At 42.9% G+C, this 22,608-nt stretch overlaps 1 protein-coding gene across 2 annotated transcripts in view; it reads right to left on the bottom strand.

Moving 5' to 3' along the window:
• LOC117257031 (uncharacterized) overlaps positions 1–13,969 on the bottom strand; it is a 33,155-nt gene extending 19,186 nt beyond the window's left edge. Inside the window, exons 1-2 of one of the 2 annotated variants that reach the window (XM_078176258.1) lie at positions 13,547–13,969; positions 11,413–11,549 (exon numbers count right to left, since the gene is read on the bottom strand). The gene's annotated coding sequence lies outside the window, so the exon portion shown is untranslated. The remainder of the gene's footprint in view (positions 1–11,412; positions 11,550–13,546) is intronic. The other variant, XM_078176284.1, reaches the window with a different exon arrangement.
• Positions 13,970–22,608: the final 8,639 nt, after the last annotated feature.

The following is a 22,608-nucleotide window of genomic DNA, read 5'->3' on the forward strand; positions in this document are numbered from 1 at the left end:
CCTTATCTAAAGGGAAAATGCTTTTAAACTGAACACATGGACAAGTAAATATATCTGGTGCAAATGTGATTTAGTTTGCTTCTGAAATGTAGGCCTTTCACTGTTTTTTCATCACAATTTGCACATTTAAATGCAGTATGGTTAGTAAACAATAGAAAGCAGCGTGGTGGCTTGTGAAAATATTATGATGGTAATGTTCAAGTACTGCTTGAGCGGAGAAGGACGGAATTGTGTTGTCACATGGGGGGCGAAAATTAGCACATCCCTCTGGATGTCGATGTCGATGATTCGATCACTGCCATTCGAAGCTGGAGCCAATAAATACAGGCTGTTTTCATGCACTGTTTGTGCGTATACCTACGAAAAGTTATGCACCAAATGCATATCCTACATAATCATGTGCCACTAATTCATGTATAACACACATATTTGAGAAGGCTGTGATCACATGACCAATGCACAGGCGGGAGTAAAGAATAAAGTTGTCCTTTTGGGTACATATTAACAATGTTTTTTTTCCCCTTAACCTAACTTACGTAACTTTACTTGCCCAAACCTAAAGATGCCCACCACCTAACCAGAGTAACTTTACATTAAGTATGCAATGTCATGTGACACTAACATGTTGGATGTCATACCAACTGTTGAATTGTGTGTGTGAATTTTTCATATAAGGATATACTGATAAATACTTGTGTCTACTACAGAATCATTTGTTATGGGAATGAATGGCGATTGTAACCTTTCCACACTAAAGACAAAACCTAGATGTTAGTGGTTGTTAGCAGGCTTTTTGTTCAGTGGGAAAAGGGCTTCAGAGACTCAGTACACTGCAAAATAAGATAGGGCTGCAATGATGACTATTGAAAAGGTTTTCAATAATCATGTAAGTGTTAAAAAATAATAACAAATACCAATGACAGGTTTACAGATTCCAGGGTAACGTCCGACAAACAGTGCAAAACCTATCGAGATTCAATAAACTATTATATTGAACATAAAGAAGCAGCATACTAGTATTTGGAGTGGAACCGGTTTGGCATTTTGCTTGATAAATGACTGGGATGATGGATCAATTATCAAAATTGCTGCTGATTACTTTTCTGTCAGTTGAATAATTGATTAATCCAGTAATTGTCTCAGCATAAAGGAGTAACTGGATCTTGATGGAGGGAAAATCTTGATACACTGACTTCTGTGGGCTGAGTGGTAAAATGATGCCCTCCCTACACACCTTTCAGACATCAGCATTGCGAAGGCTCTGTCCCATAATCTTAGAGTTTTCCAAAATCCAACAAACAGGTCCTCTATGTTGGTGTGCAACAAAGGATTTAGATTTTAACTTCTTACTCCTCTCTATGACCTCTCTATGACTTCCTTCAGGTGTGGCCATTCAGAACAGATATAAACACTTAACTTGCTTTAGATGTGGTCAGACCTATCATAAGAATGTGTTTTAAGTGTACACTGGTTTTTGCAAGTGCAAGACACAAGGCATTATGGGGAAAATGATGTGCCTGTTAGTCTTTGAAATAAACTGTCACAAAGCTTTGGATGGGGATGAAGAATAATTCACCAAGTAAAGTCAATGGATGCTCACGGCTGTTTTAAGTATTGCTGGGAAGAAAACATGATAAAGAGATGGTGATTTTTGGATGCAGCCTCAGCATCTGTGTTACACTTGAAAGGTTGGCTCTTAATGTCCCCGAGGCTGTGGACAAAAACTTTGTGTTGTCTGTTGGCCTCTATAAGTATCTCTCTTGCCACCTTGTGGAGCAGCACCAGGACTACAGAGAGCCAATGAGGCGCTCCCGAGGTCTACTGGAGGTACGTTAATTATAACCTCCAGGTTCCCAGTGGGGAATAAGGCTTAACGAGGCCCGGGCAGAGAGCAGGGGGATTATGAGGTCTCACTAGCACTACAACAGCCTGGCCAACCATTGAGCTCCTCTATGAAGTTATGATCATGTTGAATAATAATGCTGTAAGGTATTCGCAGGAGCCTTAGAGGGGCTGCGAACTGTAAGAGAGAGTGACAGAGAGAGTGTGTGTTTGTGTGTGTGCTACAGCTGAGAGATTTCTCGCCTCAGCTGGTTGGACAGATTACCTGAAACTGAGAGGAGAAAAGAAATATAGCGAATGAGAGCGAAAGTAAGAGAAAAGAGGACATAAAGGTCACAGTGATCTCAGAGAAGGAGAGAGACACAGATGGAAACAGAGAAAGAGAGGATGGGGTATGAAGAGAATACCTGAAGAGAGAAAGTTAGATTTCTGTCTCAGTTGAACGCCATTCAGGCCAGCAAAATTGTGTTAAAGGAAAGGTTCAATTTTTACAATACTTACATACCATATGTAGGTTAAAGACTTATTGGTCACTGTAATCATTCATGAGCGCATTGAAAGAGGACAAATTCCAGTCCTTGCTTCAGTAAAAAAAATCTGTGCAAAAGTTAAACTGAGGCCAATACAAGGCTACAGCTGTCTCAGTTAGCTCAACCAGGTCTCACTCCCTACTCGTCAAATACTGATGCTTGGGCAGTGGGCCTCACTGTCAGATACAGACACACTGAGGCACCATTAGTGTTGATATGAGATGCGCTGGAGGAAGCATTTTTTAACACTCCGAGCAACTGCCGTAGTATTGAAAGAAAGAATATCCACATAGGGCAGGTGACAGTCGGATGGGTCAAACAAACTCAGGACTTTCACCCCGGAGCCAGGGCATGTAGTGAAGGAAAAGTGGGAATGATTATCCAGGGCCCCAATGGGAGAGGAACCTTCGAAAATCCTGGAATGAAAAGTTTGGCTTTGTTTGCAATTCTATTATTTTTACCCGAACTAAATTAAATTTGGCTGAATACATCAGCTGTAGGACTGAACTTTGTAAAGAAAAATATGTTGGAAGTTTATTTCGAAACACACTGTATGCATTTAGGGTTGAGCTGAATACTTGCATGAAATGAGTATCCAGTATGTATAATGCACTTTTTATGAGTATGAGTATCATCTGAGTAAAATGTTTCAATGTCTGTACTCGTACTGAAGGAAAGTCCTCAGATGTGTAGCTGTATTCAATCTCCTACTTTTGTGATCAAAGGTGATCTGAAGCTCAATCCTCAGACTGTTTTCTAAAAAGTTTTCTAATAAATAATTATTATAGCAACTTATTTTGGCAACAGAAAATAACAACTTCTAGTTAGGTCCCACCCGTTTGCAGTTTAAACCCTCGCCTATTCCAAGTACAGATACCGATGTAGATACCCCTAATGCATTTCACGAACATTTTCAGTGAAAACAGAAGTTTATTTTTTGTAAAGAAACTGCATTCAAGCATAAATTGACACACCGTCCCTGAGCATCCAAAATGATACTGGAGGGGCACCTCTAGCATCATATTATAGGTCCACTGACCCAGCGTCAGTATTTGACAAATAGGGAGCGAGAATGCGACGGCTAGCCAGATTAAGTGGATACGTTCATCCTGCTTATTTGTTGGTTAACCATCCTTCATCATGGCCGAGCAAGACGACAGTCTAGGAAAACACAAATAGGGAATTATAGAATAGCTTCGAAAAACATCTCATATTAACTTCGGCAGCACTTTTGCGGAAAATTTGCACAGAACGAGGACTGTCATTTTTTCCCCCTATCACTTAAAGTGGACTGAACATGAAATTTTTGCCTCACATTTTTAGGGGTTTTTAAAGTCCCTGTTTATTCACCCCAAACAGCCAGTAGAGCTGTAGCTAACTGACCGTAAGCACCAATCACATGTGCATGCACGCTCTACATGCACATGTGCATGTAGAGTGTGTCTGTTTGTTCCTTATATTGATTAACCTTTTGATTATTCTTTCCATGTATAACTGTGTCAAAAATAGTGAAGTTACATTAGTTCTTTAATGGTCTCCAATTGGATTGTTTAGTCTGTACTGACTGTACAGACATTAGCTGTGGCTGTGTGTCAACTGTGTGCTGCGTTTGTGTGTTCATGTGACAGCTCAGAACTCACCAGCAACTTGTGTTTTTTTCTTAACTTCCTCCAGTCTTGCTCCACTTTTCTCTGTACATGTATGAAGTGGAGTTGAAAAGCATCTGGATAGGCATGAGTTTGTCACTCAAGCTACAACATTTTAAGCTGACTGCAACTTGCTCTGCCCAAAACTTTACGTCTATCAGCACCCACTTTCTGACTCTGTATACAATAATACATTTCAATCACACTTTGCACTCAGTAACACTCCTTCACAGTGAAGCCGCACCAGGAAAGACTTGCCTCACTGCCAGCGTGGAGAAAAGGAATGATAACAGCGACAAATAACTTGCATGAGTATTATAATAAAATAGTGAAAATCCAAACCTATCCTTTAAGCACACAAGAAAACAGAGGGAGAGGCAGAGGGAGAACGACGGAGAGTCACTAAGAGGGAGAGATAGAAGAGAGAGAGAGAGAGAGAGAGAGAGAGAGAGAGAGAGAGAGAGGGCACCCTGCCCTAGTTATCTGCCTGTAAGCTCCTCACAATGCAGACATGGCAACTGGCCGTGCGAGGCGAGCACGGGAGAGGAGATGAGAGGAGAGCGGAGAGATGGGCAGAGGAAAAAAAGAGCGAGGGACAGAAAGTCAGGCCAGAGAAAGGATTAGTGATCAAAGAAAGCCACCGGGCATCCTGAAAGCCCCCTACACATACAAACACACACACACACACGCACACACACACACACACACACACACACACACACACACACATTCATAGAGAGAGGGAGAGAATGAGGGAGATTAGAGTTTTTTCCATGGGGTTAATCATTTACCTTCCTCCTTCCCAGCAGCACCTTGGCTGTGAGAATGAGCGCTTTATGCATAAATCCATTTGCGTTAGCCGTAGTGTAAATGTTAAGAGGGCAAACGCACACACACCCATTGATTGATTATAGCGCTACAATGAGAATATATGCCAGTCTGACTTTCTCTCTAATTGGTTTCATAGCCTTTTTCCCTGGAGAAGTGCCTTGGGAACTTAAAAAACACTATATGACATCTACCTTTTCCTGCTGCGGAAATTCCAAGCTGGAAACTAGACTTCTGAAAAGCTTTTAATTCCTCCTCAACCTCCGTCTCCTTCACTCTGACGAGTCACCGATGAAGAGATAAACAACGGGCTGGAGATACCAATTAGGCCGTCAAACGGCAGCACAACAATCTTCAGCTCTCCTCCGTTTCCCAGAGGAGCTCTGGTGGGTAAAAAAAAAAAAAAAAAAAAAAAAAAAAGAGAAGAAGAAACAGAAATGGAGGAAGGAAGAAAGGAAGGAAAGAAGGAAGGAAGGAAGGAAGGAAGGAAGGAGGGAGGGAGAGAAAGGGGAAACTGCAGTGAGGAGGAGGAGAAGAAGAAAAGTTTGTGAGAGCCCACATCTAATCAGGGAATCCTCCTTCTCAATCTCTCTGTGCAGAGGAAGACACACATAAATACACACATCTCCACCGTCAGAGGCTTGACCTCCACTCGCTGATCTCGTTCCTCCGTATTCCATCGCCCTCCCACCGGCTGACCTGATTGGCTAATGACGGCTCATTTATCTTGATGCAGCACCTGCAGTGTCTACAAGGCACGTGTGTGTGTGTGTGTGTGTGTGTGTGTGTGTGTGTGCGCGCATGCTACAAAGAGTGTGTTTCTGTGTGTGTACTAGAAAAAGTGTGTTTCCAAGTGTCTGTACGTGCACACACAAACACACACTGTATATCTCATCCCTGCTAGACTAGCTCTATGTATGCCAGCGCTGCCCTTGCTGCAACAGCTTGCACACATTGGTTCACCTCTGGGGAATGATGGAGAGGAGGGAGAAGAGCAGGAGGAGGAAAGGATGGACTGTGAGGGGAGGAGGAGGTGAAGAGTAAGAGGGGCGAGACAATGATAAAGGAGGAAAACAGGGGAAGAAGGGCAGAGAAAAGAATAGGAACAGGGATGGAAAGGAGGAAAGAAGCAGAATAATAGGAGGCGGAAGAAGAAAAGAAAGAGCAGAACAACAAGAGAAAAACAGAAGATAGAGAAGAATGAGGAGGATGATTAAAAGAATAAAAAGAGGAAAAGCGATAACAGAGAGTGGAATAAGGAGGGGAAAAAAACACCAGAGTAGAGAATGGAGGAGGGGGAGTTCAAATGAAGGGAAGAGGGATTGATGCATGTTTTATTCACTCACTGCTAACACGTCTTTAATTACCTCAGCTAAAATCACTGCCAGCGTGATCACTGCATGTGTGTGTATGGGGGGTCTCTATGTGTAATACACAGCCGCCATTATTTATCAGGAATATAAGGCTGAATAATTGAGGCCAGCCAAAGGGACAAGCCAAGCAACCCTGTAGATGCCATAATGTCCCAGCATCCATGAATTACCCATTTTTAACTTTACATTAAATAATGGTGCCGGCATACCAACTGATCATGATTTTGCTTTGATCACTGAATAGTTAGTCAAGTTTTACTCCTCCACATTAAATAGCTAAATAGGTTGTATGTAATTGCCTCGCAAAAGACCCATATGATCATTACAAAAAAGATTAATATTACTGTCACCAAACGCTGAAGGTTAAATTACAGTTCACAGCAATGCATCCGCATAAATGGTTTATATGATTTCCTAAAAATTTGTGCCTCATGAATGACGTTACGTATGTAAGGTAAAGTTACGTAATTAAAGTCACTGTGGGAAGGTTTAGTAAAAGAAACATGGTGACGACGTACCTGAAATTGACGCACAGTTCACACAGTTCCGAACGCCGGTCTCCTTGAGAAAATCCTGTGTTTTGTTATCATTCTACCACCCCAACCTACCTCCTAACGACACCGCTTCCTTCTTTATTCTTTACTCCCATCAGCACATCGGTCATGTGATCACAGCCTTTCAAAATATGTTGGTTTCAACATTTTACTCGCCAGATTAATTGTGAAAATCTGTAAACATGATGGCATCACTAAAAGTGGGTCCAGTGGGGCAACAGTCACAAATGGTCAGAATACCAGACAGGGTGTCAACAAACTGACACTTGTGTGAGATTAGCTGACAGTTTACTTTAAGGTTAGTGAAGTGAGCATACCCAATTTGTTATTTGCAAGACAGAAAAATAAGTTCGCACAACTATCATGTCTGGTTTCCAACTGGTTACTAATGGTTACATAGTACAATTTGCTAGTTGGCATAGTCGTCTGACCGCTCGTGTATTTTACTCTGATGAAGCCATTCCTAACCATAACTCTAATGCCACGAAATGACACATGTCAAAACAGCCACCCCTATGACTTTCTATGTACAGCCCCACACTGGTGGTGGCTAGGCATGCACTGACGCTCATGGATGCACAACTTCACAACCCTTCATGTGACTGATCTATTTCCATCCCCACCGCCCTTAAAACACACTTTTTTCCCCCACTCACTCACTGTATGTACATTCTTGCTCCCAAAGCAGCTCTTCTTCCCTCCTCCCTTGGCAGCTCGACTTCTCACCTCACCTCTTTCTGTTGCTGTCTCTCGTATGTGTTGAAGAATGGATGAGGAAAGACTTGTTGAGGTCAACAAATATCCTGAGCTGTACAACCCTCAGTCAGTGGCGATCCTAGATTCTGGTGGGCCCACGCAAAGAAGCCAATCCAGGCCTTGACGGTTACCCCTAACCTCGTATGTGTCACAGTTACAGGTAGCTGACTGGCTGTCATGACTAACTGTAATCAGCTGTCATATGGTAGCCTGAAGGTGCCCTTCATGAGGTGTTTGAGGCAGTGGCGGTGCACTGTATAGCGCCATGATGGGAGCTTTAAGGGGAGTTAGAGTTGTCACTGAAAAATGTGCAAATAATAGTTGCCATTATGGTCCTTTTTGCCAAATTTTTCGGGGGGCCCCCAAACATTTGCCTGGTTTGCCTCTTCTGACGGTTCGTCCCTGCCCTAAATCCCGTCAAGGAGCACATTCTCAGTCTGATCTTGTCACATATTGACGTTTTGATTATGGACTTTCCGCATCCACATACGATGTGCAAGGTACCCTGTGTGCGTTGGTTGTTGACGATCTCGGACACCGTGTCAAGTTCTGCCTGTTACATGCATTGTCTTCTTTCAAGATAAACTTCTGCTTTCACAGGAATTTTATGTCGGTACAACACTACAAATTGACATTTTTCATCAAAGCACATGGTTAGGTTTCAGCAAAAAGAACAGGGTTTGGCTTTAAAGTTTTGCTCTCTGCTCTGGTGAAAGTCAGTGTTTGCTGGATCCATCCACCACCCCAACTGCCTGCCCCACTCAGACTTTCGCCACCTTAACTTTCATCCTTGTCCTGCCATGTTTGCCCCTGATGCTGCTGGGCAACTGGCTGCGTATCATGCTGATGTTAAAGAATGCCTTTTTTCGTTGGTTTCGGACGCCACAAGTCACTGCCCAAGTGCCGGATTTCGATGACAAGTGAGAACGGGCTCTATAAAGACAACGGCAAAAAAGATATTGCCTGGTGAGGGATGTCATTGCCTTCCAACATCTCATAAATGACGCTACATTCACACAATGTCAGAATAATGGGAGGAACAGGGCAATCCTGTTATTGAGACTTATGAGTGTTCACATATTTATCTATCTATCTCTACTTATCTTATTTAAATGTAACCACCAGCGTAAGAGGCTTTGCAGCCATTTTGCAAACAGTTTGTTGACCGTTACATAGTTCTTTTCACCAAATGGGATATCATTTCCAATTTGGAATTACAACTCAGAGGCGTCTGTTTTTTCAAACTTGGTTGCTTGTAAATACGGTCTAAACCATTCCTGGCATGAACACGAGAGCAATAGTATTATGATGAATAAAACTGATTCTCAGATCCACAAAATAAAACCAAGTTCTAATAAAGTGGTATTTGTTTGGTAAGGTTAGGTCAAGTTCTCAAACAACTGGATTAAAATTCTTGAAAGGTCTTGGTCATGGTCAGAAGAAACCAGTTTTAGCTGTTAGTAGATGATGGGATGCAACTGTAGTCCCCGATGTGCAATTCCAACATTTTGTCATGCTAAAGCACTTGCCCAACCTCCTTACTTGGTGCTATAAGAACACCACGCTTCCACCATTCCTTAAGAGAGGGTAAAGTCATTATTCAAGTGACAATGAGAGGTTACTTGTCCTTTTTAGTTTTCAGGTGAGCGCCGACTTTTTCCTTTTTGACATCTCTTAGCTCATTACCAGCTTCATCTCGATGTGTGAAATGTAAAATGTAATCATTTCTTACTTCCACCTGTATTTAGTGACATTCTGAATCCCAAAGTTCACCCACTTATTTGCTGTCTCTTCGAAAGCACATCAGTTTGACTTTTCTGGAGCAACTACACTGCAGCTTATTTTATTTTACTTTTTATATAATTGATTACCGCAATCGCCTTACATGTTATGCCTTACTCATCCCTCTCTCTTTCCCATCTCCTCCTCCTCCTCCTCCTCCTCCTCCTCCTCTCCTTCCTGACTGCAGAGAGAGGAGGGTTTGCATGTATTATGTCTTCTTTTGTTCTTTGCTGTCGGCTCATTGTCAAAAAAAGAGTAGAGAGGAAGAGGGCGGTTAGTGAGGGAGATGGAGGGAGAGGGGGGAGAGAGGGAGGTAAGGGGATGAGTGGGTCTTGATGTGACGTCCGTCCTGACTGTAGGTAGATATTGGAGGTTTCACCCACCTCTGCAGCCCCCCACCCTGACACCCCCACATTTCTCTTTGTGCATTCTTATCTTTATTTTCTCTCTCAAGCCAGGTGCTGCTTATCCAGCCTTCAGCACATCTTATCCCACCCCCCCACCCCTCCACTCCCATCCTGCTTTATCTCTCACACTGCCACCACAAACTCACACTTTGACATATGAACACTCACATTCCTTCAACCTGCTCCCCTGTCCCCCCCCCCCCCCCCCCTCCCCCAGCTTCACCCCCTTCCACAACTCCGTCTTTCCTTCCCTCCGCGGGGCTGCTGGAGGCAGCTGGCGGGCCGTGACCTATCCTGTCCTGACACACAGACACGGCAAGCAGGCAGACAGGTAGGCACATAGACAGGCAGCTAGGAGCTCATCAACTCCAGATCTGTATCTTAACTCCAGTCTTAGAGGCTTAATCCGGCTGCTTTCTCCAGCGCAGCCAGCTACTGTAGCAGCCAAGAGCCGCAACAGACAAATCCATACAGCTTAAAACTCCCCAAAATCTTCAAAAAGTCAACTTTCTATGAAGCATATCAGGCACTTTAACATCCCGTGTGTATTTTCGGTGTTATTTTGCAGGTCGCGCAGTGCAAATTGACAAAAGACACATCATTCGCGCGAGCTGCATTGTTTTGAAAATCTCCGAAAATGCGACGCCCTTTTGTCGTCAGGCTTCCTATGTCCGGCTTCAACATAGGCAACGTTTCGGTGTTGCTATTTTGTACTGTGGCAGCAAATTCACTCCATATAATTCCCCTGGTAAATTTGCAGCTAACCTTTGAACTTTTTTTTTTGGAGTGTTGTAGCTGCTGGCTGAAACGGGAGGGAGGGAGGGTGGCTGAGCCGAGCTCTCCATCCTGATTTAGAATTAGATCTATTTCTGTTCACCCTCCAACCCCGCCGGGAAATATTTAAATCTGCCATGGAATGTGTGTATATGTGTGTGTGTGTGTGTGTGTGTGTGTGTGACACAGAGAGAGAAAAAAAGAGAGAGAGAAAGAAAGACAGCGAAAGAAGTAGAGATTTGAACATATAAATTGTTGGCTGGTTGTTTGAGAATTTGCATTTGGTACACGGCTTTGGCAGTGTCGTTTCCTGTTCGAAGGCATGCCAATTAAGTCACTGAAGTCAAATCAAACAGAATGAGGAAAGAGGAAGATAGAAAAAGAAATAGATGGACAGAAAAGGGGGAAAAAACCAAAGGGGCGAGTGTTTGCAGGCTCAATGTGAACTAGCGGGGAGTAAGACTCAAGCCGTGGTCAGTAATTCATAAGCAGAGCACGTACAGACTGAGCCAAGCTCACCCTCTGGCTACACACACACACACACACACACACACACACACACGAATCAACACACACGGATCAACACACACACACACACACACACACGCACACAATCAAACCCACGCGCAGACACACACACACACACACAATAACACCAGCAGTCTCGACAAGCGTGAGCCACATTTTCATCTCTATATCTAATCCTACAGCCATTCAAATGTCACCGCCAGCACCTTTGACCCCTGTTAACGCAAAACAACACACACATACACAGGAATTCACACACTCTCTACACCATCCTTACTGCCTTTACAATTAAAAATAAGACAGTATATTCACACTTTGAAGAGCATTAGAAACTACATCACAGTCTAAAACAGTGAAGAGTGTGTTAAGACAAGCAGGTGACACACACTCACCTCAGAGTGGAACGCGGCGCTCCGCTGCGCTGTGGTGTAGAAATGACTGGCTGCACCCCCGTCCTCACACAGACACATGCACACACGCGCGCGCTGACACTCGGAGGCGAGGTGTGTGTGAGGACAATGAGACCGGACTGGATGGAGCAAAAGCAGCGGTAGTAGGAGGAGGAGGAGGAGAACGAGGAGGAGGAGGAGGAGGAGGAGGAGAGGAGGAGGGAGATGTGTGGTTGAGCGGGAAGGTGAAGAGGAGAGAGAGGGAGAGACAGAGAGAGAGAGAGAGAGAGACCGGGTGAATAATGAAATACAGCAGAAAAGAAGTAGCTGAAAAAAAAAGGGACGTGAAAAGGGTCCCACTGAAGCGGAGTCCCTCTTGTTCCATTTGTGGTTTTGTGTGTGTGTCTTGAGTGTGTAAAATGTGTTAAGGTGACCGTGTGTGTGTATGTGTGTGTGTGTGTGTGTGTAAAGGCTATGGAGGGTCTCCTGTTCATCACTTGAGACTTGGCGCCCTGCCTCAGAGCAGAAAGTGCAGTGAGAGCAGCTTTACATCTCTTGTAAGTGTTGATGCGTGTGTCCTCCACTCCATCAGTTAGCCTGTAGCTCGCCAGCATTACAACACACCTCATGTCTTCTTGTCTCAGAAGCTCCTCAAGCCGCCTCTTCATCCTCTTCATCTCTCTCTTTCTCTCTCCTTCTTTCGCTCCCTCTTTCTCTCTCCAGGGAAATACCTCCGCCACTAATCTCTTCAAAGGTCTCTCAGCTACTCAGGCTACTCTTTCTCTGTTTCATCTCACTCAGCTTTGCACTGTAAAAAGTCCTGCAGTATCTATTCATTTTTGTCAAGAAGTCCTAAAAGCTGATCTCAGTAAAACACGTAAAAAAAATCTGCCAGTACTCTAAGGGTATTTTAACATTTTTCTAATAGAAAAGATCTTGTTTCAATAGTCCGTAACTTGAGGAGAAGGGAGAACCAGATCACTGCGCAAGAAAAAGACCGAAACCAACAATAAGGCTGTCTAATAATCACGTTAAAGTATTTTGTGTGTATTTAAAGGCTGATTTATCTTCGTCCTCAGTGCCATAGCGTACATTTTTTCCTAAAAACTATTACCAATGAGATTTTTTTGAGTCAAACGCAAACAGACCTGTAAATCCTGTAAAAACTCACCAGCGCATCAAATGTGTATTACTCCGCAGCTGAAAATAGTCCCCAAGAAACCAAGAAATTACTCGATGTTTGAGTAACATTTGCTACACACTACAGTGCCCAGCTGCTTAGGGAAATCATTTAGTTAAATTTAAGCTATACATTTGTGAACATTTATGTCTTTGTCTTGGGCTTGGAGAGGCACAGACAGAGAAAAGAAGCTCATAAAAGACGCACTAACACATGGTTGGTTTTGGTCCTTTCATGGGATTTGTTGGCAATAAATACAAAATGAAGAATAATACCAGATTTATACTTTAAAGACACAAAAATGACTCGATAAGGAGTTCGGCTCACACCAGCATTCACACACATTTTCACGCACAAACTCACATATACACGATCACATGCACTCTGAGCTCCAGGTGTACGTGTGTGCGTGTAATTGTGTGTGTGTGTGTGTGTGTGTGTGTGTGTGTGTGTGTGTGTGAAGTGCCGTGCAGCCTCAATCCTCCGGCTCAGCCACAGAGAAGCCAATCTCCACATCCAATTATTTGCTTCTCAAAGGCAGACAGATGGAGAGAGGGGAAAAAACAGAGAGCGAGGTAGAGTGAGGCAGAGTTAGCGAGAGAAAGAGAGAGAGGCTCTTTGAGGGTCTGCATAGGGGGGAATTAATTAGAATGAAAAAGAAATGGAGAGAAGAGAAAGTCTCTCCTCTGCTGAAGTCCGGAGAATAGTTTCACAATTAGTCAAAATCCCAAACAGAGCCTGTGGACACAACTCAGCAGAGACAGAGACAGAGAGAGAAGGAGCTAGAAAGAGTACCAGAGAGAATGAGAGAGAGAAGGAGATCAAAAGCCAAATGAAAAAAGCCAAGAGGGACAGAGGAGCTGAAGTTGTCAGATAAATGATTGTCAAGAGCATGTTATATATGTATTTATGTGTATATGTTGTTTTGTTCTTTCTTTTTGTTTTGTGTCTCCGTACCCTCCTGAGGCAAGCGCTGGCCGTCCTGCCTTCTCCCTTTCGTTTATTCTTCTTTCGGTCTCCCTTCTCTTCTACTTTTTCTTCTCCGTCTTCTCCCTCCTTCTGCCCTCTGCTGTCCGGGATATTCCATCAAAGAAGAGTCGGGCTCAAGGTGGATGGAGGCATCGCTGGGCTCCAAACACTCTCCAGCTTTCGCTTTCTTCTCCTCTTCGACTCTTTTCTCTGTTTTCTCCTTTCTCTTCTACTTTCGTTGGCCAGAGCATTTTTCTTTCTTCCCGGCAGCGGTGACACACAGCGTAGGGGGGTTGAGGACAAGGAGGGGTGGAGAGAAAGACTGAGAGAGAGCACAAAAAAAAAAGGAGGGAAAAGAGCAAGCGTAGGTAGATGGAACGCAGAGCGGGGAATGACGGGAAGAGGCAGGTGGAATGGGTAGTGACACATCGCAGAGGTGTGTGTCTGCGTGTATGTGAGTGTGTCAGCACGGGGGCCGTCCTTCTAGCCGACACACCACCAACGAGGGAGAGGTGGAGGAGGAATAGATGGATGGATAGAGGGAGTGATACAGCAAACACCCGCCTCCTCCCTTACATACACACACATTTGCTTAGTTCATTATCATTCACTGGATTTCGCCATGACACGCATGGCTAACCTACTCACGGAGACGGAGCCGAACCCTGAACTGAATCCTAATGGAGGAGTGGGAGAGAGGATGAAGAGGAGGAGGAGGAGGAGGAGGAGGAGGAGGACGAGGAGGACGAGGAGGAGGGTGTATCAGGCGAGCAGGTGTCCCCTCTACGCCTATTGTTCCCTGTCAATGTATGTCTACGTGCATGTGAGTGTGTTCGGGTCCTTCCACTGTGTGTGCGTACACACAAATACAAGCACGTGAGCTTTTTCTTCTGGTAAAACAGCCGAAACAAGCACACGTGCATCTTTTTCAGATACAAGCTCCATTTCTATTTTGGGATTCAAACTGCCGTTAGCCAAAAATTTTCAACTTGAAAAAAGAAAGAATGGCAGGGATTCAGTGTTTCCCTTTGGAAGATGAGAAAGTGTCTGGAACAGAATTTAGTGAGACATTTGACAGACAGCTCAAATCTGTTTTTTCATCATTTCAGTATGAGTCAGATAGTTTTCTGAAATTAAAATGAGGCAAGTCAACATGTATCACAATCTTGTGAGATTAGATTGACGCTCAATTGTTCTGACCACCCTGGTTTTATTTCTTTGACACAAATTTCCAAAACACTGTAACAACAACATGAAGAAGAGGCCTAAAGAGAATACGCCAGTGCCTGAGTGGATAAACTACCTTGAGTTTCAAACTTAAAGGCATACATTGCCAATTTTCAACCAGCTTTGTATTACAACAACATGGGTAGTATGTGTAAATGAGCTGTGGTAAACTTCCCTCCGTGTTGCCAGCACCCAAATCTCCCAGATCATTTGCTATCGAAAACCTGCCAAATTTTTACTGGCTTTTGTACTTCCTAATATTTGTATGCCTGCCACCACCACGGACCCAAAGAGTATAGAAGAGAACTGAGTGAGAACTGCCCCTTTTTCTCTCTCAACAGACCAAACTCACATCAAACAGTAAAACTGAGGAGCACTGATAAAATATATGAACCAAGATTCTGTAACTGTCAACATGTTCTCACTCCCAACTTGTCATATATCACTGCTTGGTCAGTGGACTAGGTATCCTGGGTATGTCTGTTGTTGACGTTCTAGGACACCATGTCAGTTTACGCCTGTTACATGTATTGTGCCTTTTCAAAATACACCCCTGTTCTCATGGGAAATGTATGTTTTCTGCTTGTTAGAAGCATACCTTCTTTTTCATAATAAATTCAAAACACCTCGTTTAGTTCTATGTGCACAAAAACACGTAGTTAGGTTAAGATCATGATTTGGCTAAACAGTCATACGGTGATTACCGGGCTCCTGGGTGAAAGTCCGGTGTTTGTTGGACCCATTCACCACCTCTCCGGCCCACACTATAGGGACTTCCCAGCTTCTTAAATTTCACTGCTGTCTGGCAGCTTTTCAAACTGATGTCATCCAGCAGTGTTATTAACTGATGCTGCCCAGCGTATCATAGCGGAAGGATGCCTTTTTTTTTTCCCGGTGTCTGACCAAGTGGCGGTATTCGACAACTTAGGAATAAGAACCAGTTGGTCCTGCCTATTTCTCACCTAGAATGTTTTCAGAAACATATTTTAGTTTACTGTATCACTGTAAACAAGAGCATTTGTTAACAGGCAGCCAGTGGCTATATTGTTTTTGGAAGGTTGACTCACATTATGTCACCAACTAGTGGGAGTGTTTATCACGATGGTGCAGTACATTCTGGTAATTGTAGGTTTTCTAGTTATCTACTCAGTGTTTCCCACAGGATTTTGGGAAACTATGGGGGGGGGGGGAGAAAATTTTGAACATTGTAAATTGAAATGAATTTGTATACAAAATGTACAGAAAGGTAAAATAATCAAGTTTTGAAAAAGTATTGCAATTTAATTTTGTCTTTAATGTTATTATCTTATATTAACTTTGTAATATGATTATCTTATATAATGTTATTACTATCCTAAAACATTCTCCAGGTCCTCTGTAACTCTGCAGGACTTATTTCCACCCTGTCCAACAGCAGTACCGTGGCGAACGGTCCCTAACTGCGGAGAGAACAGAGCAGGCTTCCCCGGAGGTCCGCCGCTTTTCCCGGTCCCTCTTCTCCACACTTTGGGCTCTAGTTTCGCAGACCGGGCGAGGCGGGGGCGCAGCGCACCTGCGCTTCGCCAACTGGGTGTGGCCAGGGGGATTTTGCAAGTTTGGCACATCGTGCGCGCTGGCGCAGCTACTCGTCTGTCCCACCTCCGTCCCTCCTACCTGCGCAAGTTGGAAAGAGGGAGAAGAGAAGGCGTGGAGTGGGTTTTACACACATCACACCAATCAAATGAGCCCCTCTCCTCGCCCTTAAATGCGCCGTGCGAAGGCATAATGAGAGTTTACTCAATTTGCCATGGCAGAAGAGAGCAGCAGCATCAGATGGCCAAACTTCTCCCAGGAGGAAACTGATGTTTTGGTCCGGGAGGTCCAAGCTCGCAGTGTCCGAATATACAGAACTGCAAGCAGACCTCCACGGGCTGATGATGCAAAGGTAGCCTGGGAGGAGGTCACCACAATTGTAAATCAATGATGCGTTTCTCTCGTGCGCACGCGCTCTCTCTCTCTTTCTCTCTCGCAGTCTCACTCTGTTTCTTTTCTTTTGACTTTTCTAAGATGACAGATGCTGAATATATACTCCCTATCTGATGCTGTGGCTGTTTGTGGTTGGCTGAGAGGGATGTGAGCTCATTAGTTTGCAGCTGTGTTAATCAAATCAGGTTGGGTTTCCATTACGAGTGCCAAACGTGCCAAGCGGTGCCAATCCCCTTTGATCTGACATCAGATGTGACGGGACAGTTGATACAGAGATACATTTATGTGCTGATTGCAGATAGTTGCATTGAATAGTGGTTTTGTGGCTATTTATTGCATTGTTAATGTGCCTGATATTCTGGAAACCTGCCTGTGAGGTTTTGGTGACGTGTGCGCACTGTCCGCCCGTCAGCCAAACTTCGGCTTACACTGGCTGCGCTCCCCCTGTGCTGACAGTAGACCTGGTTTCAGATGGCGAGCTTTTAGCGCACCTGCGGCGAAGTCTTTTGGCACGAAACTGTCACTGCGCCAAGCTGGATCTGTCGACACCTCCCCCTGCTGCGCCGCCACAACCATCTCAACGCACCTCGGTCTGCCAAACTACCAAACTGAGCACGCCTCGGGTTGCGCTGCTCGAAACTAGCTCTGCGCGGGGTTCGCCACCCTGTGCTGCGCTGGGAAACTAGAGCCCTTTGACTTATTTCCACGCTGCCGACAGTGGGCCTTATATTCATTGTGCCGACAGTGGCTTGGAAAACCGCCCATAACTGTGTCACACGGGGAAGAGGGAAGGCGGCTGGAGTTCCTCCAACATTTGCGGCTCATTTTTTTTATGCCACATGTGCCCCTAAATATTTTTTACAGTTCGCACACATGTATTTTTAGTTGAGTGAAACGCTCGCACTGTCGAGCGCTGGATCTGACAGCCTGAGCACATCGGCACAAAATGCTGATATCGAGATCGAGATATTATTTATATCATGAGAAGTCAATACTTTCGGCAACCTAAATATTTTATTTAGAAACTATGGCGGGTCAAATTAAACTATGGCGAGCCGCCATAGTTTCGTTAATTAATGGGAAACACTGATCTACCTTTTCTCTGTTTTCTCTGATCGTGTGGCACCAGTTTCAAAAGTATTGTCATCTTTCTACTTAATACACATCCCAGTTTTGTAAAAAAATAAAAAATAAAAAATAAAAAATGGACATCTTTCCAGCTGTGAAATTTTGTCCCTTATGCAAAATATTTCCATAGCCCAAGGGGAGCATTAAGAAGTGTTACATAACTTGGGTTGTCTTCTTGCCTAGAGGAGGCAAAGGCTTTCATGATAGTTACTGTCATAATACAGTACTTGTGCACCTCAGTTACCATGGTTATGTTTCACTCACATCATTGCCCTTAAACTCTCCTTGACAGCAGTATTGTCAGTGTTAGCTAGCTTCTTTAAAATGGACAACAAAGAGAATACTAAAACAGAAAGAAAGCCAAACTGGACAGAAGTTGAGAATAATGTTGTTCTCAAATAATATGGAAAAGCAAAAACAAATTATCCAAAGTAAATTCATGTACTAATTCCAGCTATAACAAATATGCACAAGTAGAAGATGTGGTCAGAGGTAACTGAAAAAAATCAATGCGAGAAATCTGGCTGTGAAACAAACTGTAGATGAAGCAATGACGAACTACAGAAGAATGACTGTGAGAGCAAGACAGGAGATTGCCAAATCAAAGGGGTTGACAAAAACTTTTGAGTTTGAATAAAATCATATAGCTAACATCAGTGATGGGAATAATATATAAACAGCGTTACTAACAGCGCTACTTTTTTCAGTAACGAGTAATCAAAAAAGTTACTGTCTCCCCCATTATAACGACGTTACCATTACTCACAATAAAATGCACTGTTACTCGGCTTTACTTGAGTTCGCTGTAGTGGCTTTCACCCAAGCAAGCTCCTTCTCAGCGGAGCTCTAAAGTTTTTTTTCTTTGGTGAGGGCAGGTGAGGGGGAAGCATAAGTGATGATGATTGGCTTAGGGAGAGTAAAATTTAATCATAAACCAATCAGAGGCAGAGTAGGGCGGGTATTCACAAGCTCACAAGCACACAAGCAGGGTTGCCAGGTTCGCTTATTAACAGCGACTTTGGGCTTGTTTTCTTGTGAAGTCGCTTACAAATATTGGTATTCGCGGGTTGCGTTTTTTTGGGCTTGTTTCTAAAGTGGAGTTGCTTATTTGGGCTTGCTCTCTAAACATCGCCTTTCTCTGTATATATCCATCTAATAAGTTATTTAAACGCATGATAGTATGTCGGACTGCAGGATGCTCCCTCCGCCCCTCTCCTTCTCCACATACACACAGGTGACGGTCAGTCAGAAAGTCAGAAAGTTATCAAGTTTCAATACTGAAATAATGTCAGTTGACATTATTTTAGTATTGTGATATTTGGACTAGTTTTGACTACATCTTTTAACAGGTAATTAGTAATTGTATCTGAATACATTTTTAAAGAAACCATCCAAATCCCGCATTTGAAGAGTCTAGATGAGGCGCATGATTTGATTATTTCATCCCATTCTCATGTGTGGGGAGCCAACTGGCTGGCTCAGCTGGCTTGGTTAGAGAAAGTCTTGGATGTGCATGCTCTCTCGACTGGAGAAGGACTCTAGTGTACATCCTCTATGAGCCACAAAACGTGACAGAATAAGGAGCCTGCAAAGGCTTTTTGATGTATGCTCTCAGCGAGCAACTTTCATTGGAATGAATGGGGCGCGATCTTTGAACGTGGTATCCAGTTCTCCTTAATACATAAAAGGGCACCACACCACTGTGAAAAGCTTTAAGATCTCTAGCACTGTGTAACTTTTTGAGCAAATAAAATGTGTCATTTCATGTCATTGGTGCATTTACCAAGATTACATACCTTGCAAAAGCACCAATTCAATATAATTAAGCATTTTGGTAAAACAAACAAACCAAAAAAACGCTTTCTCTTAGCACTTTTTAAACAAGTGTTTGCAGTTGTTTTTAAAATTCAAATAAAAAGCTTATTCTTTATTTTGGGAAACTGACTAATGGGCCTTTCAGACCAAATGTGGTTTGAGCTGGGCTCACTGCTAGGTTAAGATAAGATAAGATAAAATAAGATACACCTTTACTGATCCCACAATTGAGGTTCATCCACTCCCACCCTCCAGGGCTTTATTAAATGTTCTTCCCTTGCTTTCTTTACCACTTTTGGAATAAAGGGCCTGGTAATTTACACATGTGCGTCATATCTATATTAATTTATATATCTATTCATACAACAGTTCGTTCCGACCAAGTAATTTGATTGGACAAGAGGCATTCCGTGAGTGCTGACATAGAGTACAACATCACTGGGACATTTAACAGTAAAATCACTCCGCTCAGTGGTGTTATAAATATAAATACAACCGTTAAGCCATCATGGCACATTGCACTCCAATGGAAATGATGGTTTTCAGAGCACAGCGCCATTGTCACATTTGGTCTGAAAGGACAATAAAGAATCTTACCAAAAGGTTGATTTAGTAGCTACGTTGGAGCAGTCTACTTTCAAATAATTTGATATTTTGGGAAATACCCTCATTTGCTGTCTTGATAATAGTTTGACCTCGTGTTAAATATGGAGCTACAGCCAGGAGCTTTTTGGCTTATCTTAGCATAAAGGTTGAAAGCAAAAAGACCACACTACTAAAAGTCAGAATAAATCATTGAAAGTTACATTGGTTAGGTTTAGGAAAAAGAAACATGTCTGGGCATCTTTAGGTTTAGGCAAGTAAAGTTAGGTAGACTAAGTTTAGGAAACAAACATGGTAATAACGTACCTTACAATAACTCACTGTTCACTTGGTTTCATGTGATTCAGAACACCGGTCTCCTGAGATAAAGTCCTGTGTTTTGTAATCCCTCCACCGGCCTAACCCACCCCCTTAAGCACACTACTACCTTCTTTATTCCCGTCAGCACATTGGTCACGTGATCACAGCCTTCCAGATTATGTGGGTTATGCACAAATTACCAGCTCATGATTAAGTTGGATGTATACAAATTGTGGTGCATCCATTTTCGTAGTTACACCTTCAAGCAGTGCATGAAAGCAGACTGGGTTGGTAGAACACCTTTGGAATCCATCCAGCTACTGTTACAATGTTGTAAACAGTCAGATCATGTAATTTTCCTGTATGGGTCCACTTTAATGAGATTACAAAGCCGGCAGGCAAGCATCATTTGGGAGAGATTAATCAATTTTGTTGGCAAAATGTGCCCTGCAATCGTGTGTTAAGCACCTATTAAAGACTATAAGAACACAACATTGGCTAAGCTGTTAATGGTTATGTTTACCTTCAGCTGTTCACCTTTTCTTGACAAACAAACTTGTACACAAGTACGCAAAGGTTTCCTTTTTGCTCAGGTGCATAATAAAACTCCCAGTGGCTTGCTGAGTCCAGAAGGTGTATGTATGCCTTTGGTGTTACTGTGACAAAATATTTAAAAAAGCCACATGTGAACTGCAATTACAGAAAAGGCTTCAAGTTATAAATAAACAACAAATCTGGCTTTTCATGTACTGATAAAATTCCTTGTGGTGTGTTGACAGGTAAACAGCAGAAAATAATGTAATAAGTGGCACATAATGTAAGTTACATTTATAACATTATTGTTGTATTGCATGTTAATTACTGGCAGTAATTACATTAGTAGTTTAATGCAAACTGAGTCTGTAATCTTTATAGTTTGTTTTAATGAAACAGGGTTTTGTTTTATGTGTTGCTCATACTTACAGTAAACCCTATTATCTACTGCAGCAACAATTATGTTTGCCTACACAGGGATCGTTAAAGCCTCATCTAATCTTAACACATGTAATCAAGGAAATGAAAATAAGTTCCTTTTAAAGCATTTCAAGTCTCCAAGTTCTCCATCTAATGAGCCATTGAGGTCAAACCCAAGTGATGTGAAGCCAGCAAATTACTGTGGAGCCATCCACATGTATCACTACAATAGCAGCATACAATGTACACCTCCAAGAAACCATATGTAAAGTCATAATGGTGTTAATGTTACAATAGTTTAGGTGTATATTACTTATTGACCACATAGTGAAGAAATGCTCACCAGATGCGTGCATCATATCTAAGGTGACTGAGTATCAAATTCAGGTTTATCAAAGAAAAAAAACCAATTCATTAACATTCAAGTCATTCAAACTGAGGCCGAACCTAACATACATGATGAGGTTATGTGAAGTTTGCCTCAGCTGACCAAAAACAGAGAAAAATGCTCTTTGAGCTTGTGTTTGTGCTGACAGGTACAATTTCATGAAACCAAGAAATGCACTGCACCTTCTGATGTTGCATAAATACAACAACAGCTGCGCCCCCTCCAAGCAACTCAGTGCAAGTATGATTATTTGGATCCATAAAATTAACAAACAGGTGCCAGTGCAAAAAATAGGACAATCAACCAGCACAAATGGCAGCAGTGCTACAGTTGAATCTCTTTCCCAGGAAGAAAAAGCACCTTGGCATATAACAAGTGATATGATTTATGTTTGTTGGAGCAGTGACTGTGTCTGAAGGAGTTGTGTAGTGAGCTACAGTACCCAGTATTTACAGAAGTTCAAAGGTCATAAACAGACAATCAAATAATCCTTTCCACACTGTATGTCGAGAAATGTCAGGGAAGTGATAACACCAGCACAGCAATGAGTGAAACAAGCTCACTTCTCCTGTCACGCATCATGGCCCTAAAAGTCAACTGTCTGATGTCGGCCATGTGCCCTGATGGCTTATTCTGCTCAGATGGGTTGGGTACTTTCTGCTCTAAGATC

Source organism: Epinephelus lanceolatus, chromosome 1 (genome assembly GCF_041903045.1).
Source record: "Epinephelus lanceolatus isolate andai-2023 chromosome 1, ASM4190304v1, whole genome shotgun sequence".
Lineage (NCBI taxonomy): Eukaryota > Metazoa > Chordata > Actinopteri > Perciformes > Serranidae > Epinephelus > Epinephelus lanceolatus.